The following is a 17,495-nucleotide window of genomic DNA, read 5'->3' as shown; positions in this document are numbered from 1 at the left end:
GACTAGTATAGATGTCTCTCCTCTCACCAGACCAGACTATTATAGATGTCAGGGGGATATTAATCCATGTAGGAGATGGGGACAGATGTATTTATTAGTTCAGTCTGTATACGGTATGTGTTATCTTTACTTTGTTCAGTGTCCCCAGCTGGGCCAACCCTGGTTAGCATTGGTACCAGACTATTATAGATGTCTCTCCTCTCACCAGACCAGACTAGTATAGATGTCTCTCCTCTCACCAGACCAGACTAGTATAGATGTCTCTCCTCTCACCAGACCAGACTATTATAGATGTCAGGGGGATATTAATCCATGTAGGAGATGGGGACAGATGTATTTATTAGTTCAGTCTGTATACGGTATGTGTTATCATCTTTACTTTGTTCAGTGTCCCCAGCTGGGCCAACCCTGGTTAGCATTGGTACCAGACTATTATAGATGTCTCTCCTCTCACCAGACCAGACTATTATAGATGTCTCTCCTCTCATCAGACCAGACTATTATAGATGTCTCTCCTCTCACCAGACCAGACTAGTATAGATGTCTCTCCTCTCACCAGACCAGACTAGTATAGATGTCTCTCCTCTCACCAGACCAGACTATTATAGATGTCAGGGGGATATTAATCCATGTAGGAGATGGGGACAGATGTATTTATTAGTTCAGTCTGTATACGGTATGTGTTATCATCTTTACTTTGTTCAGTGTCCCCAGCTGGGCCAACCCTGGTTAGCATTGGTACCAGACTATTATAGATGTCTCTCCTCTCACCAGACCAGACTATTATAGATGTCTCTCCTCTCATCAGACCAGACTATTATAGATGTCTCTCCTCTCACCAGACCAGACTATTATAGATGTCTCTCCTCTCACCAGACCAGACTATTATAGATGTCTCTCCTCTCACCAGACCAGACTAGTATAGATGTCTCTCCTCTCATCAGACTAGACTAGTATAGATGTCTCTCCTCTCACCAGACTAGTATAGATGTCTCTCCTCTCACCAGACTAGTATAGATGTCTCTCCTCTCACCAGACCAGACTATTATAGATGTCTCTCCTCTCACCAGACCAGACTAGTATAGATGTCTCTCCTCTCACCAGACCAGACTATTATAGATGTCTCTCCTCTCACCAGACCAGACTAGTATAGATGTCTCTCCTCTCATCAGACCAGACTATTATAGATGTCTCTCCTCTCACCAGACCAGACTATTATAGATGTATGTCCTCTCATCAGACCAGACTATTATAGATGTCTCTCCTCTCCTCTCAACAGACCAGACTAGTATAGATGTCTCTCTCACCAGACCAGACTAGTATAGATGTCTCTCTCACCAGACCAGACTAGTATAGATGTCTCTCCTCTCACCAGACCAGACTAGTATAGATGTCTCTCCTCTCACCAGACCAGACTATTATAGATGTATGTCCTCTCATCAGACCAGACTATTATAGATGTCTCTCCTCTCACCAGACCAGACTAGTATAGATGTCTCTCCTCTCACCAGACCAGACTATTATAGATGTCTCTCCTCTCACCAGACCAGACTATTATAGATGTCAGGGGGATATTAATCCATGTAGGAGATGGGGACAGATGTATTTATTAGTTCAGTCTGTATACGGTATGTGTTATCATCTTTACTTTGTTCAGTGTCCCCAGCTGGGCCAACCCTGGTTAGCATTGGTACCAGACTTCTCTTTCTCTCTCCTCTTTTTCTCTTCAAGTCACATAACCGCCAGACATCAAATAGGACTTTTTAATGAGTCTGGGGAATGTTTGAGGCGTCGTGCTGGGAGAGCCCTACAGTGTGCTCCTAACGTCGAGCCCACTGATGGATCTGTTCTAGATAGGAGAGGATAGCCAGCTGTGATGGGACTCCCATTCCTCTATGGTACACCACTACCTGCATACAGACACCCCAAACACCTTTACAAGATCACCATCTTATAGTGAAGACTATGACCCAGGGGAAGTTATATTGAACGCTGTGGCTTCAGTTTGACGTCTTAATACTAGGGAGGTCACTCAACATGTCTCTGGCAGTGTTTTATTGGTCCACACAGGGTAGCAGAAAGGTCAGTATTACTCTCATTGCATTTGATATCACTGTGTGTAGGTGAGCTAAGTGAAACAACAAATTGTGCTTTTTAATTTCTATCAAAATAGGTCTTATTTCTATGACAACTTCGAAACACGCATCAGTGGAATTTTCTCTAGCCATTACACATGCAATATATCAAGACGTCGTTGTTGTCTGGTGGCGTCTTGCTGTCTCTCTCCACTATAATGTTCCTCTCACGTGGAGAACATATCAGCCTCGTATACCAGTGTTTGTTCCCTTCAGAGAGTAACGTAACCTCCCATACAGCTCTTCCTCTCCTCCTCTCCTCCTCTCTCCCTCTCCTCCCCTCCTCCTCTCTTCCTCTACTCTTCTCTTTCTCTTCCTCTCCTCCTCTAATCCTCTCTTCCTCTCCTCCTCTAATCCTCTCCTACTCTCTTCCTCTAATCCTCCCCTCCTCTCTTCCTCTCCTCTTCTAATCCTCTCTTCCTCTCCTCCTCTAATCCTCTCTTCCTCTCCTCCTCTAATCCTCTCCTCCTCTAATCCTCTCTTCCTCTCCTCTTCTCTTCCTCTCCTCCTCTAATCCTCTCCTCCTCTAATCCTCTCTTCCTCTCCTCCTCTCTTCCTCTCCTCCTCTAATCCTCTCCTCCTATAATCCTCTCCTCTTCTAATCATTTCTTCCTCCTCCTCTAATCCTCTCCTCCTCTAATCCTCTCCTCCTCTCCTCTAATCCTCTCCTCCTCCTCTTCTTATCCTCTCCTCCTCTAATCCTCTCCTCCTCACCCCTTCTAATCCTCTCCTCCTCTAATCCTGTCTTCCTCTCCTCCTCTAATCCTCTAATCCTGTCTTCCTCTCCTCCTCTAATCATCTAATCCTCTCCTCTAATCCTCTCCTCCTCTAATCCTGTCTTCCTCTCCTCCTCTAGTCCTCTCCTCCTCCTCTTCTAATCCTCTCCTCCTCTCTTCATCTAACCCTCTCCTCCTCACCCCTTCTAATCCTCTCCTCCTCTAATCCTGTCTTCCTCTCCTCCTCTAATCCTCTAATCCTGTCTTCCTCTCCTCCTCTAATCATCTAATCCTCTCCTCTAATCCTCTCTTCCTCTCCTCCTCTCTTCCTCTCCTCCTCTAATCCTCTCCTCCTCTAATCCTCTCCTCCTCTCCTCCTCTCTTCCTCTCCTCCTCTAATCCTTTCCTCCTCTAATCCTCTCTTCCTCTCCTCCTCTCTTCCTCTCCTCCTCTAATCCTCTCCTCCTATAATCCTCTCCTCTTCTAATCATTTCTTCCTCCTCCTCTAATCCTCTCCTCCTCTAATCCTCTCCTCCTCTCCTCTAATCCTCTCCTCCTCCTCTTCTTATCCTCTCCTCCTCTAATCCTCTCCTCCTCACCCCTTCTAATCCTCTCCTCCTCTAATCCTGTCTTCCTCTCCTCCTCTAATCCTCTAATCCTGTCTTCCTCTCCTCCTCTAATCATCTAATCCTCTCCTCTAATCCTCTCCTCCTCTAATCCTGTCTTCCTCTCCTCCTCTAGTCCTCTCCTCCTCCTCTTCTAATCCTCTCCTCCTCTCTTCATCTAACCCTCTCCTCCTCACCCCTTCTAATCCTCTCCTCCTCTAATCCTGTCTTCCTCTCCTCCTCTAATCCTCTAATCCTGTCTTCCTCTCCTCCTCTAATCATCTAATCCTCTCCTCTAATCCTCTCTTCCTCTCCTCCTCTAATCCTCTCTTCCTCTCCTCCTCTCCTCCTCTAATGCTCTCCTCCTCTAATCCTCTCTTCCTCTCCTCTAATCCTGTCCTCCTCTCCTCCTCTAATCCTCACCTCCTCTCCTCATCTAATCCTCTAATCCTCTCCTCCTCTCCTCCTCTAATCCTGTCCTCCTCTCCTCCTCTAATCCTCTCCTCCTCTCCTCATCTAATCCTGTCCTCCTCTCCTCCTCTAATCCTCTCCTCCTCTCCTCTTCTAATCCTCTAATCCTCTCCTCTCCTCTTCTAATCCTCTAATCCTCTCTTCCTCTCCTCTTCTAATCCTCTAATCCTCTCCTCCTCTCCTCCTCTAATCCTGTCCTCCTCTCCTCCTCTAATCCTCTCCTCCTCTCCTCTTCTAATCCTCTAATCCTCTCCTCCTCTCCTCCTCTAATCCTCTCTTCCTCTCCTCCTCTCCTCATCTAATCCTCTAATCCTCTCCTCCTCTCCTCTTCTAATCCTGTCCTCCTCTCCTCCTCTCCTCATCTAATCCTCTCCTCTCCTCTCCTCTTCTAATCCTCTAATCCTCTCCTCCTCTCCTCCTCTAATCCTGTCTTCCTCTCCTCCTCTAATCCTGTCCTCCTCTCCTCCTCTAATCCTCTCCTCCTCTCCTCCTCTCCTCCTCTAATCCTCTCCTCCTCTCCTCTTCTAATCCTCTAATCCTCTCCTCCTCTCCTCCTCTAATCCTCTCTTCCTCTCCTCCTCTCCTCATCTAATCCTCTAATCCTCTCCTCCTCTCCTCTTCTAATCCTCTCTTCCTCTCCTCCTCTCCTCATCTAATCCTCTAATCCTCTCTTCCTCTCCTCCTCTAATCCTCTCCTCCTCTCCTCCTCTAATCTTGTCCTCCTCTCCTCCTCTAATCCTCTCTTCCTCTCCTCCTCTCCTCATCTAATCCTCTAATCCTCTCCTCCTCTCCTCTTCTAATCCTCTCATCCTCTCTTCCTCTCTTCCTCTACTCTTCTCTTCCGGTTATTACTACATCTTGGCAGCTCCAGACCAGACCAGGACCCCATGAAAGCAGTCATGAAAGCACTAGCATTTATCTGGCTTATTCTACAAAGGAAACCAAAGACTTGGAAGAACTAATCTCCATGTTGACTGAACATCAGCCAGACATTTCAGAACCGTTCTTATGTATATGATGTCGATCTATAGAGACGACTGTTTATGGTCAGTGTGAGTAATACACCTACCGCTAATTCAGTTAAACATTTTTACCAAACAGAGTGTCTGTCCAAAATAGCACCCTATTCCCTATGTAGTGCACTATATAGGAAATAGGGTGCCATTTGGGACGCAAAATAGATTGCGACAAAGTCGTAAACCAGGGGTGTCAAACATGCATTGGGTAAAAATAAAAACAATCTCAATATACTTTAAAATGACTAAAACCAAATGGAATGTTTATACATGATAATGGAGCTACATTCATACAGTATCTTGACTGTGTCCAGATCACTGATAATCACTACATTCATATACAGCATCTTGACTGTGTCCAGCTCACTGATAATCACTACATTCACACAGCATCTTGACTGTGTCCAGCTCACTGATAATCACTACATTCATATACAGCATCTTGACTGTGTCCAGCTCACTGATAATCACTACATTCATATACAGCATCTTGACTGTGTCCAGCTCACTGATAATCACTACATTCATACACAGCATCTTGACTGTGTCCAGCTCACTGATAATCACTACATTCATATACAGCATCTTGACTGTGTCCAGCTCACTGATAATCACTACATTCATACACAGCATCTTGCCTGTGTCCAGCTCACTGATAATCACTACATTCATATACAGCATCTGATAATCCCTACATTCATACAGCACTTGTGTCCAGCTCACTGATAATCACTACATTCATACCCCGCATCGTGCCTGTGTCCAGCTCACTGATAATCACTACATTCATACAGTATCTTGACTGTGTCCAGCTCACTGATAATCCCTACATTCATACAGCATCTTGACTGTGTCCAGCTCACTGATAATCACTACATTCATATACAGCATCTTGACTGTGTCCAGCTCACTGATAATCACTACATTCATACAGCATCTTGCCTGTGTCCAGCTCACTGATAATCACTACATTCACACAGCATCTTGACTGTGTCCAGCTCACTGATAATCACTACATTCATATACAGCATCTTGACTGTGTCCAGCTCACTGATAATCACTACATTCATATACAGCATCTTGACTGTGTCCAGCTCACTGATAATCACTACATTCATACACAGCATCTTGCCTGTGTCCAGCTCACTGATAATCACTACATTCATACAGCATCTTGCCTGTGTCCAGCTCACTGATAATCACTACATTCATACAGCATCTTGCCTGTGTCCAGCTCACTGATAATCACTGCAATCATACAGTATCTTGACTGTGTCCAGCTCACTGATAATCACTACATTCATATACAGCATCTTGACTGTGTCCAGCTCACTGATAATCACTACATTCATATACAGCATCTTGACTGTGTCCAGCTCACTGATAATCACTACATTCATACAGCATCTTGCCTGTGTCCAGCTCACTGATAATCACTGCAATCATACAGTATCTTGACTGTGTCCAGCTCACTGATAATCACTACATTCATATACAGCATCTTGACTGTGTCCAGCTCACTGATAATCACTACATTCATATACAGCATCTTGACTGTGTCCAGCTCACTGATAATCACTACATTCATACACAGCATCTTGCCTGTGTCCAGCTCACTGATAATCACTACATTCATACAGTATCTTGACTGTGTCCAGCTCACTGATAATCCCTACATTCATACAGCATCTTGACTGTGTCCAGCTCACTGATAATCACTACATTCATATACAGCATCTTGACTGTGTCCAGCTCACTGATAATCACTACATTCATACAGCATCTTGCCTGTGTCCAGCTCACTGATAATCCCTACATTCATACAGCATCATTGAAGATCGAATGCGGCCCCCAGGGCAAAATGAGTTTGACACCCCTGCCGTAAACAATGAGCATGCTTCGGGCTTGGAAGCTTATCTCCCTAGCTAGTCAGGGGAAAGGTATTTGGAGTCGACCTAACGAGAGGAGAGCAGCTGGAAGCTTATCTCCCTAGCTAGTCAGGGGAAAGGTATTTGGAGTCGACCTAGCGAGAGGAGAGCAACTGGAAGCTTATCTCCCTAGCTAGTCAGGGGAAAGGTATTTGGAGTCGACCTAGCGAGAGGAGAGCAGCTGGAAGCTTATCTCCCTAGCTAGTCAGGGGAAAGGTATTTGGAGTCGACCTAGCGAGAGGAGAGCAGCTGGAAGCGTTTACTCCAGTTAGAGCATGTCCGCACCAACTGTGATGTCAGGATTTGTCAGTCAACCAGAGGGAGTGATTGTGAAAACAAAGGCGACCCACTCACACTCTGACTCACAGACAGGTTGATTCCCAAATTGCATCCTATTCCCTATATAGCACAGTAGTGCACTATATAGGGAATAAGGTGCAATTTTGTACAGACACACTGTGTACTTCTGGGTAACACATTACATTTCCATGTTGTGTAATTGGGAAGCTAGGAGGTGAAGAAGCCTCCTGACGTACTAGTTAGTAGAGGGCTAGGTCTCCTGTTATACCCTAAGGCTTTCAGATCATCCTGTTGATTAATCACAGCAATAAAGCCATGTGGGGGAAAGCCCCTGATCAAGCGTGTTTTTTCACCAAGTATTGGAGGGAGATTTGTTAAAATGTTATGAGAACATTAATTATCATATTTAATTGATCTGTCCGGAAACAAAACAATGTACAATGAAATGTATTGTTGTCCAACTGTACGTAGCCTCTAGTCAAGTACATACTAGTGCTTAGCTTTCTTTATTCTCATCCAGGGTAGAGTTTTGTACTCCCTCTCTATTTAAACTTCAGCCTTTAGATATCGATACCTTACCTTTTGCACACCAGATTATGTGCCTCAGAGAGCTACGTAGGATAGAAGGTACCTGAAGAGAGCTACGTAGGATAGAAGCCACCTGAATAGAGCTACGTAGGATAGAAGGCACCTGAAGAGAGCTACGTATGATAGAAGCCACCTGAATAGAGCTACGTAGGATAGAAGGCACCTGAATAGAGCTACGTATGATAGAAGGCACCTGAATAGAGCTACGTATGATAGAAGCCACCTGAAGAGAGCTACGTAGGATAGAAGGCACCTGAAGAGAGCTACGTATGATAGAAGCCACCTGAATAGAGGATAGAAGGCACCTGAATAGAGCTACGTAGGATAGAAGCCACCTGAATAGAGCTACGTAAGATAGAAGGCACCTGAATAGAGCTACGTAGGATAGAAGGCACCTGAATAGAGCTACGTAGGACAGAAGGCACCCGAGTAGAGCTACGTAGGATAGAAGGCACCTGAATAGAGCTACGTAGGACAGAAGGCACCCGAATAGAGCATTGATAGAAGGCATCTGAATAGAGCTACGTAGGATAGAAGGCACCTGACGAGAATCAACAAGTAGTGAAAGCAGCCTCAGGGCTCTGCAGCATATGAGTTAAATGGAATACCAAATGTACATTTTAGTAGATGCTCTTATCCATAGCAACTTACAGTAATGAGTGCATACTTTTTCATACTGGTCCCACATGGGAATCGAACCCACAACCATGACATTGCAAGCACCATGCTCTACCAACTGAGCCACACGGGACCCTATTCCCAATTTTAAAAATGGTTCAATCTTACCCTCCATTAACTGGTAGAACAGAATATGTAGAGGACTGGTTAAATCTCACCCTCCATTAACTGGCAGAACAGAATATGTAGAGGACTGGTTAAATCTCACCCTCCATTAACTGGTAGAATAGAATATGTAGAGGACTGGTTAAATCTCACCCTCCATTAACTGGTAGAACAGAATATGTAGAGGACTGGTTAAATCTCACCCTCCATTAACTGGTAGAACATAATATGTAGAGGACTGGTTAAATCTCACCCTCCATTAACTGGTAGAACAGAATATGTAGAGGACTGGTTAAATCTCACCCTCCATTAACTGGCAGAACAGAATATGTAGAGGACTGGTTGAACTAAGAGCCTAAATGCATTGTTATGTAGATGGTTAGTCCTCTAGTGGATGGAATGGAGACCAGCTTGGGGAATGAGTGGAATTGTCTAGAGAGGATTATCATTGGGCAGACAGACAGTAAAACACCTCCAGTATGTTTAGGTCCGTGTCAGTGGAGATGTTAAGGATGGCAGTTAGGTGGGTCATGTTTCCGCCTGCTCCTCTCTCTCTCGAGCCCGTTGGGGAGTTGCAGTGAAGAGACAAGATTGAAATTAGGGAGAAAAGTAATAAAAATGATGTCATAAAAGCATTGTAAATGTAGAACCAGTCAGATTTAGTGAAATAGTTGGTCCCACATGAGTGAACTTACTGCACAACAATACAAGTATTGGAACAGTCAGTTTGAAGGTTGAACCTCACACAAACACTACTACAGAAGTCATCTGACAGATGATCTTTCCTCCCCCAGAGTGTTATGACTTGGGGGTTTTACAATAACGCTTTACAAAGGAGACGCTGGCCTGCAGATAATGTCTCTAAAGTGTTGCTGTTTGGACATGGTAGGAAGAGAGGAAAGGAAAACAAAAGAGGAAAGCACAAAGCAGTCAGACTGCAGAAATGAAGTGACTGATGGTGGTAAAGATCCTAAAGCTGCATCTAATTCTCCTGAGCACCCCCAGATATCAGAGAACGGACCCAGACTCCAGGCCCACAGACTCAGTGAAGAACAGAAAAAAATAACCATCAAGAGCAGGAAGTTAAATGAGGAATGGCTGTGAATGGATGTAAAAGTTACTTGTGAAAAGGTTCTAGTTCTGTCCTCTTGATCACTACATTAGTCAATGTCAGACCCTCACTGGAAACACACAGGAACTCAGTGGAGAACTGCCACTTGGAGCCAGGGGTAAAGATTGTGTTACTCTGATGCCCTGTTGAGCCCTGGCATGCATAGCCATGTGGTTTCACAAAGGTTGCATTTTCCTCCCCACAAGGAGAGGGTGAGAAAACAAACAATCTATCAGGACTTCCCCTGTGCCCGTTGGAATGGTGTCAGAGCTGGGATCCATTCCATTCCTGTCAGTTAAATTGGACATAGGACTTCCGCTTCCTTTGAGTGCAACTCCATGTCTAAATTGCCTGGAATTTAGATGCAATTGACCCCAATTCATGTATTTTTCTGTCACGAGGGTCATTAAGCAGAAGACGAACATGTAAAAAGGATAAAGGAAACTCAATATATACAGTGGGGCAAAAAAGTATCTCCCACTTAAAAAGATGAGAGGCCTGTAATTTTCATCACACTTCAACTGTGACAGACAAAATGAGAAAAAAAAAACATTTTTTATTAATTTATTTATTTGCAAATTATGGTGGAAAATAAGTCTTTGGTCAATAACAAAAGTTTATCTCAATACTTTGTCATTGCCAACAAAGGGTATATAACAGAGGTCAAATGTTTTCTGTAAGTCTTCACAAGGTTTTCACACACCGTTGCTGGTATTTTGGCCCATTCCTCCATGCAGATCTCCTATAGAGCAGTGATGTTTTGGGGCTGTTGCTGGGCAACACGGACGTTCAACTCCCTCCAAAGATTTTCTATGGGTTTGAGACTGGCTAGGCCACTCCAGGACCTTGAAATGCTTCTTACGAAGCCACTCCTTCGTTGCCCGGGCGGTGTGTTTGGGATCATTGTCATGCTGAAAGACCCAGCCACGTTTCATCTTCAATGCCCTTGCTGATGGAAGGAGGTTTTCACTCAAAATCTCACGATACATGGCCCCATTCATTCTTTCCTTTACATGGATCAATCGTCCTGGTCCATTTGCAGGAAAACAGCCCCAAAGCATGAAGTTTCCACTCTCATGCTTCACAGTAGGTATGGTGTTCTTTGGATGCAACTCAGCATTCTTTGTCCTCCAAACACGACGAGTTGAGTTTTTACCAAAAAGTTATATTTTGGTTTCATCTGACCATATGTCATTCTCCCAATCTTCTTCTGGATCATCCAAATGCTCTCTAGCAAACTTCAGACGGGCCTGGACATGTACTGGCTTAAGCAGGGGGACACGTCTGGCACTGCAAGATTTGAGTCCCTGGCGGCGTAGTGTGTTACTGATGGTAGGCTTTGTTACTTTGGTCCCAGCTCTCTGCAGGTCATTCACTAGGTCCCCCCGTGTGGTTCTGGGATTTTTGCTCACCGTTCTTGTGATCATTTTGACCCCACGGGTGAGATCTTGCGTGGAGCCCCAGATCGAGGGAGATTATGAGTGGTCTTGTATGTCTTCCATTTCCTAATAATTGCTCCCACAGTTGATTTCTTCAAACCAAGCTGCTTACCTTTTGCAGATTCAGTCTTCCCAGCCTGGTGCAGGTATTTTATACTGATAACAAGTTCAAACGGGTGCCATTAATACAGGTAACGAGTGGAGGACAGAGGAGCCTCTTAAAGAAGAAGTTACAGGTCTGTGAGAGACAGAAATCTTGCTTGTTTGTAGGTGACCAAATACTTATTTTCCACCATAATTTGCAAATAAATTCATTAAAAAATCCTACAATGTGATTTTCTGGATTTTTTTTTCTCATTTTGTCTGTCATAGTTGAAGTGTACCTATGATGAAAATTACAGGCCTCTCTCAACTTTTTAAGTGGGAGAACTTGCACAATTGGTGGCTGACTAAATACTTTTTTGCCCCACTGTAATTGAACATAAATACAATTCTTTATCCACTGTCTTTTCAAGGCTCTGAATAATGATGAAATGAGGGCAACGTCTTTTTGCCTTGTGTTTACATGAAACAAACCAAGCGTTAGGATAACACGCTGGGGCTTGTTGATATGTCTGCAATGTAAACAGACCAGACAGACATGTCTAACAGTCACTTCCTTTTAATCATAGCACCAGTTCAGTCTGTGTATATGTTACGTACATCCCTTGGAAGAAACTGTCTGAAAGGGTTTGCATAATTCATAGAAAGAAAAATGATCTCTACGCTGATGCAACCCTGAGCAAGAATGAAAGGATGATATTACTGTTTGTCTGATAATGTTTACTGATGCCGCTGACCTCTTAAATAGATGTTGCTCTAACAGTGATGTTTAACTGGAGCTGACCTCTTAAATAGATGTTGCTCTAATAGGGATGTTTAACTGGAGCTGACCTCTTAAATAGATGTTGCTCTAATAGTGATGTTTAACTGGAGCTGACCTCTTAAATAGATGTTGCTCTAACAGTGATGTTTAACTGGAGCTGACCTCTTAAATAGATGTTGCTCTAATAGTGATGTTTAACTGGAGCTGACCTCTTAAATAGATGTTGCTCTAATAGTGATGTTTAACTGGAGCTGACCTCTTAAATAGATGTTGCTCTAACAGTGATGTTTAACTGGAGCTGACCTCTTAAATAGATGTTGCTCTAGTAGTGATGTTTAACTGGAGCTGACCTCTTAAATAGATGTTGCTCTAATAGTGACGTTTAACTGGAGCTGACCTCTTAAATAGATGTTGCTCTAACAGTGATGTTTAACTGGAGCTGACCTCTTAAATAGATGTTGCTCTAACAGGGATGTTTAACTGGAGTTGACCTCTTAAATAGATGTTGCTCTAATAGTGATGTTTAACTGGAGGTGACCTCTTAAATAGATGTTGCTCTAGTAGTGATGTTTAACTGGAGCTGACCTCTTAAATAGATGTTGCTCTAATAGTGATGTTTAACTGGAGCTGACCTCTTAAATAGATGTTGCTCTAATAGTGATGTTTAACTGGAGCTGACCTCTTAAATAGATGTTGCTCTAATAGTGACGTTTAACTGGAGCTGACCTCTTAAATAGATGTTGCTCTAACAGTGATGTTTAACTGGAGCTGACCTCTTAAATACGTAGATGTTGCTCTAATAGTGATGTTTAACTGGAGCTGACCTCTTAAATAGATGTTGCTCTAACAGTGATGTTTAACTGGAGCTGACTTCTTAAATACGTAGATGTTGCTCTAATAGGGATGTTTAACTGGAGCTGACCTCTTAAATAGATGTTGCTCTAATAGTGACTTTTAACTGGAGCTGACCTCTTAAATATATGTTGCTCTAACAGTGATGTTTAACTGGAGCTGACCTCTTAAATAGATGTTGCTCTAATAGGGATGTTTAACTGGAGCTGACCTCTTAAATAGATGTTGCTCTAACAGTGATGTTTAACTGGACTGGAGCTGACCTCTTAAATAGATGTTGCTCTAATAGTGATGTTTAACTGGAGCTGACCTCTTAAATAGATGTTGCTCTAATAGTGATGTTTAACTGGAGCTGACCTCTTAAATAGATGTTGCTCTAATAGTGATGTTTAACTGGAGCTGACCTCTTAAATAGATGTTGCTCTAACAGTGATGTTTAACAGTGGAGCTGTAGCAAGTATCTTAGCCAACACCTTTAGTACATAGAGATCATTTAAGAGTAAAAGTCATTGTTCGTTCAAAAAGCGGGGGGTTTCTTTTGAGGGGAGGTAGCGATGTATATGTTATTCGTCATATATCAGATAATTGACGCTGAATTTTTCAGAACAATGTTGCCCTTTCAATTTGGGAAGTGGGTTATGCTATTTATCTTGATTGAGCTTTTGTGGTCACATTATCTGTGGTCACATTCTGGAATTAAATAGCATCATATAAATGGTAGAGGTTCTGTGTGTTTCCAACAGAGAGACTGAGGTTGAGATGGAATGTTCATAATGGAATTTTCATTTATTTACCCAAGATTCTAGTTCCAGCACGTAGCCCACAAGTACCCTCACAAGCCACAATGATGTGGGAGCTAGATGCAGGCTGGCCTCATTACTGTGCTGTTGGCCCAGAGATAATATACAGTATGTTTAGCAAAAACACTGCTTCTTCACTTCTCTGGGAAAACAAAGAAAACAAACACTACAGCAGCACTGAGACAAAGTAAGAGCAGAACTCCCCGGGCAAAGATAAGACTGCTTTATAAACGACTGGTGTTAGCTGCTGTCAACAGTAGAAACACAATGGATCTGTCCCAAATGGCACCCTATGCCCTTTTATAGTGCATTACTTTAGACCAGGGCCCATAGGGCCCATCGAGCTCTGGTCATAAGTAGTGCACTATATAGGGAGTATGGTGCCATTTGGGACGCACATAATTTGTATATTACTCTATTTAAACAATGTATGTATATATATATATATATATATAAGTTCTCATTTCCAACTGCGACCTGGCCAAGATAAAGCAAAGCAGTGTGACACAAACAACAACACAGAGTTACACATGGAATAAACAAACGTACAGTCAATAACACAATAGAAAAAGTCTATATACAATGTGTGCTAATGGTGTGAGGAGGCAATAAATAGGCCATAGTAGCGAAGTAATTACAATTTAGCAAATTAACACTGGAGTGATAGATGTGCAAATGATGATGTGCAAATAGAAATACTTGTGTGCAAAAGAGCAGGAAAGTAAATAAAAACAATATGGGGATGAGGTAGGTAGTTGGATGGGCTATTTACAGATGGGCTATTTACAGATGGGCTGTGTACAGTTGCAGCGATCGGTAAGCTGCTCAGATAGCTGATGCTTAAAGTTAGTGAGGGAGATATAAGTCTCCAACTTCAGTGATTTTTGCAATTTGTTCCAGTCATTAACAGCCCTTTTAGGTTCTAGATAGCACTTTTCTTTCTAAGAGTGTAGTGGCACCATTATGAACCAATAGGATGCCATTTGGGACACAGGCACAGAAACATGGTTAGAGACATAAACCTGTGGTCAGGAAGGCCAGGCAGGTAGCTGAATGAGATGTGACAGTGTTGTTGGCTGGATTGAAAGTAGGCTGTTGCTCTCTATCAGGACTCCTGAGCTGATGAATTGGAAAGCCATCAATAGAGACACACTTATTGCCCAGGAGCTGTGCTAGGCACAGGACCAGCAAGCTCAGCTAAAACTACCAATATCACATTTACAGGAAGGAAAAGGAGAAATAGAGGGAGAGTTTAAGGAGAGAGAAAGTCTATAGCTAACCATGAAATATGGTAACGTTACTGTGCAGTTCAGCTGTTCTGCATTTTCCCGTTTGTAGCAGAGCTATATACCGTGTAGAGATACAGTGGGGCAACAAAGTATTTAGTCAGCCACCAATTGTGCAAGTTCTCCCACTTAAAAAGATGAGAGAGGCCTGTAATTTTCATCATCGGTACACTTCAACTATGACAGACAAAATGAGAAAACAAATCCAGAAAACCACATTCTGGGATTTTTTATGAATTTATTTCAAATTATGGTGGAAAATAAGTATTTGGTCACCTACAAACAAGCAAGATTTCTGTCTCTCACAGACCTGTAACTTCTTCTTTAAGAGGCTCCTCTGTCCTCCACTCGTTACCTGTATTAATGGCACCTGTTTGAACTTGTTATCAGTATAAAAGACACCTGTCCACAACCTCAAACAGTAACACTCCAAACTCCACTATGGCCAAGACCAAAGGACACCAGAAACAAAATTGTAGACCTGCACCAGGCTGGGAAGACTGAATCTGCAATAGGTAAGCAGCTTGGTTTGAAGAAATCAAATGTGGGAGCAATTATTTGGAAATGGAAGACATACAAGACCACTCATAATCTCCCTCGATCTGGGGCTCCACGCAAGATCTCACACCGTGGGGTCAAAATGATCACAAGAACGGTGAGCAAAAATCCCAGAACCACATGGGGGGACCTAGTGAATGACCTGCAGAGAGCTGGGACCAAAGTAACAAAGCCTACCATCAGTAACACACTACGCTGCCAGGGACTCAAATCCTGCAGTGCCAGACGTGTCCCCCTGCTTAAGCCATTACATGTCCAGGCCCGTCTGAAGTTTGCTAGAGAGCATTTGGATGATCCAGAAGAAGATTGGGAGAATGTCATATGGTCAGATGAAACCAAAATATAACTTTTTGGTAAAAAAAATCAACTTGTCGTGTTTGGAGGACAAATAATGCTGAGTTGCATCCAAAGAACACCATACCTACTGTGATACATGGGGGTGGAAACATCATGCTTTGGGGCTGTTTTCTGCAAAGGGACCAGGACGACTGATCCGCGTAAAGGAAAGAATGAATGGGGCCATGTATCATGAGATTTTGAGTGAAAACTTCCTTCCATCAGCAAGGGCATTGAAGATGAAACGTGGCTGGGTCTTTCAGCATGACAATGATCCCAAACACACCGCCCCGGGCAACGAAGGAGTGGCTTCGTAAGAAGCATTTCAAGGTCCTGGAGTGGCCTAGCCAGTCTCCAGATCTCAACCCCATAGAAAATCTTTGGAGGGAGTTGAAAGTCCGTGTTGCCCAGCAACAGCCCCAAAACATCACTGCTCTAGAGGAGATCTGCATGGAGGAATGGGCCAAAATACCAGCCACAGTGTGTGAAAACCTTGTGAAGACTTACAGAAAACATTTGACCTCTGTCATTGCCAACAAAGGGTATATAACAAAGTATTGAGATAAACTTTTGTTATTGACCAAATACTTATTTTCCACCATAATTTGCAAATAAATAAATTACAAATCCTACAATGTGATTTTCTGGATTTTTTTTCTAATTTTGTCTGTCATAGTTGAAGTGTACCTATGATAAAAATTACAGGCCTCTCTTATCTTTTTAAGTGGGAGAACTTGCACCATTGGTGGCTGACTAAATACTTTGTTGCCCCACTGTATACAGGTAACTGCCAACATAAAGAGACAATGAGGGATACAATGTATATTGAAAGCAGGTGCTTCCACACAGGTGTGGTTGGTTCCTGAGTTAATTAAGAAATTAACATCCCATCATGCTTAGGGTCATGTAGAAAAATGCCCAGTTGCCAATTACGTTGGGGTTAGTGCTACCCGGAATCCTTGGAACGTCTCTACCCTAAACCCTAACCTGAACCCCTGCCCTTACCATAACCCTTACCTAACCCTAACCCCTACCCTAAACCATAACCTTAACCCCTACTCTTTCCATAACCCTTATCTAACCCTAACCCCTACCCTTACCATAACCTTTACCATAACCCTAACTTTAATCATTATTAACATTATTTTGGCCACCATGGCTAGAAGGTAAAACAAGGGAAATGCTAGTGGGGACATTTCCCATGTCCCCATGAGGACAAAGGCTATTTTAAACTTAGAATTAGGGTTAGAATTATGGTCAGGGGTTAAGGTAAGGGTTAGGTTTAGGGTTACCGGTTAAGGTAAGGGTTAGGTTAAAAAATAGGATTGTGAATGGAAATCAATTTTAGTTCTCCACGAGAAGGACAAAACGTGTGTGTGTCGTCTGTGTCTGTGTGCGTGCAGGACTTTCTTGTGAAAAAGAGGAACCGTGTGTAATGTCTGAGAAGTTAGCTGAGAATTGTTTCTCAGGAATCAAAACTTTCAAAAATGCCTGGCTTTATTTCCTGCAATGTGAGCACATAGCTACAGCAGGATCCATGTTGCTTGTGTAAGCAGAATGGAACATGTGACTGGACTATTCTGATGAGCCACTAGGGAATAGTTGTATTCATATTCCTGATGGAGTGTGAGTGGTCAGAGTTAACTGAAAGGTGGAGTAGCTCAATGTTTAACAATTGACATAAAATCACTATATTTTATGCATTA

General features: G+C 43.0%; 1 non-coding gene across 1 annotated transcript; it reads right to left on the bottom strand.

Moving 5' to 3' along the window:
* Window positions 1-8,436: 8,436 nt before the first annotated feature.
* trnaa-ugc (transfer RNA alanine (anticodon UGC)) lies at window positions 8,437-8,512 on the bottom strand. The gene has a single exon. It is a non-coding gene; the product is annotated as a tRNA-Ala (tRNA).
* Between the last annotated feature and the right edge of the window lie 8,983 nt (window positions 8,513-17,495).

The sequence above is a fragment of the Oncorhynchus clarkii genome, unplaced genomic scaffold (assembly GCF_045791955.1).
Source record: "Oncorhynchus clarkii lewisi isolate Uvic-CL-2024 unplaced genomic scaffold, UVic_Ocla_1.0 unplaced_contig_14117_pilon_pilon, whole genome shotgun sequence".
Taxonomy (NCBI): Eukaryota; Metazoa; Chordata; class Actinopteri; order Salmoniformes; family Salmonidae; genus Oncorhynchus; species Oncorhynchus clarkii.
The sequence above is the reverse complement of the archived record's forward strand: the minus strand, read 5'-3'. Positions and strand labels throughout refer to the sequence as shown.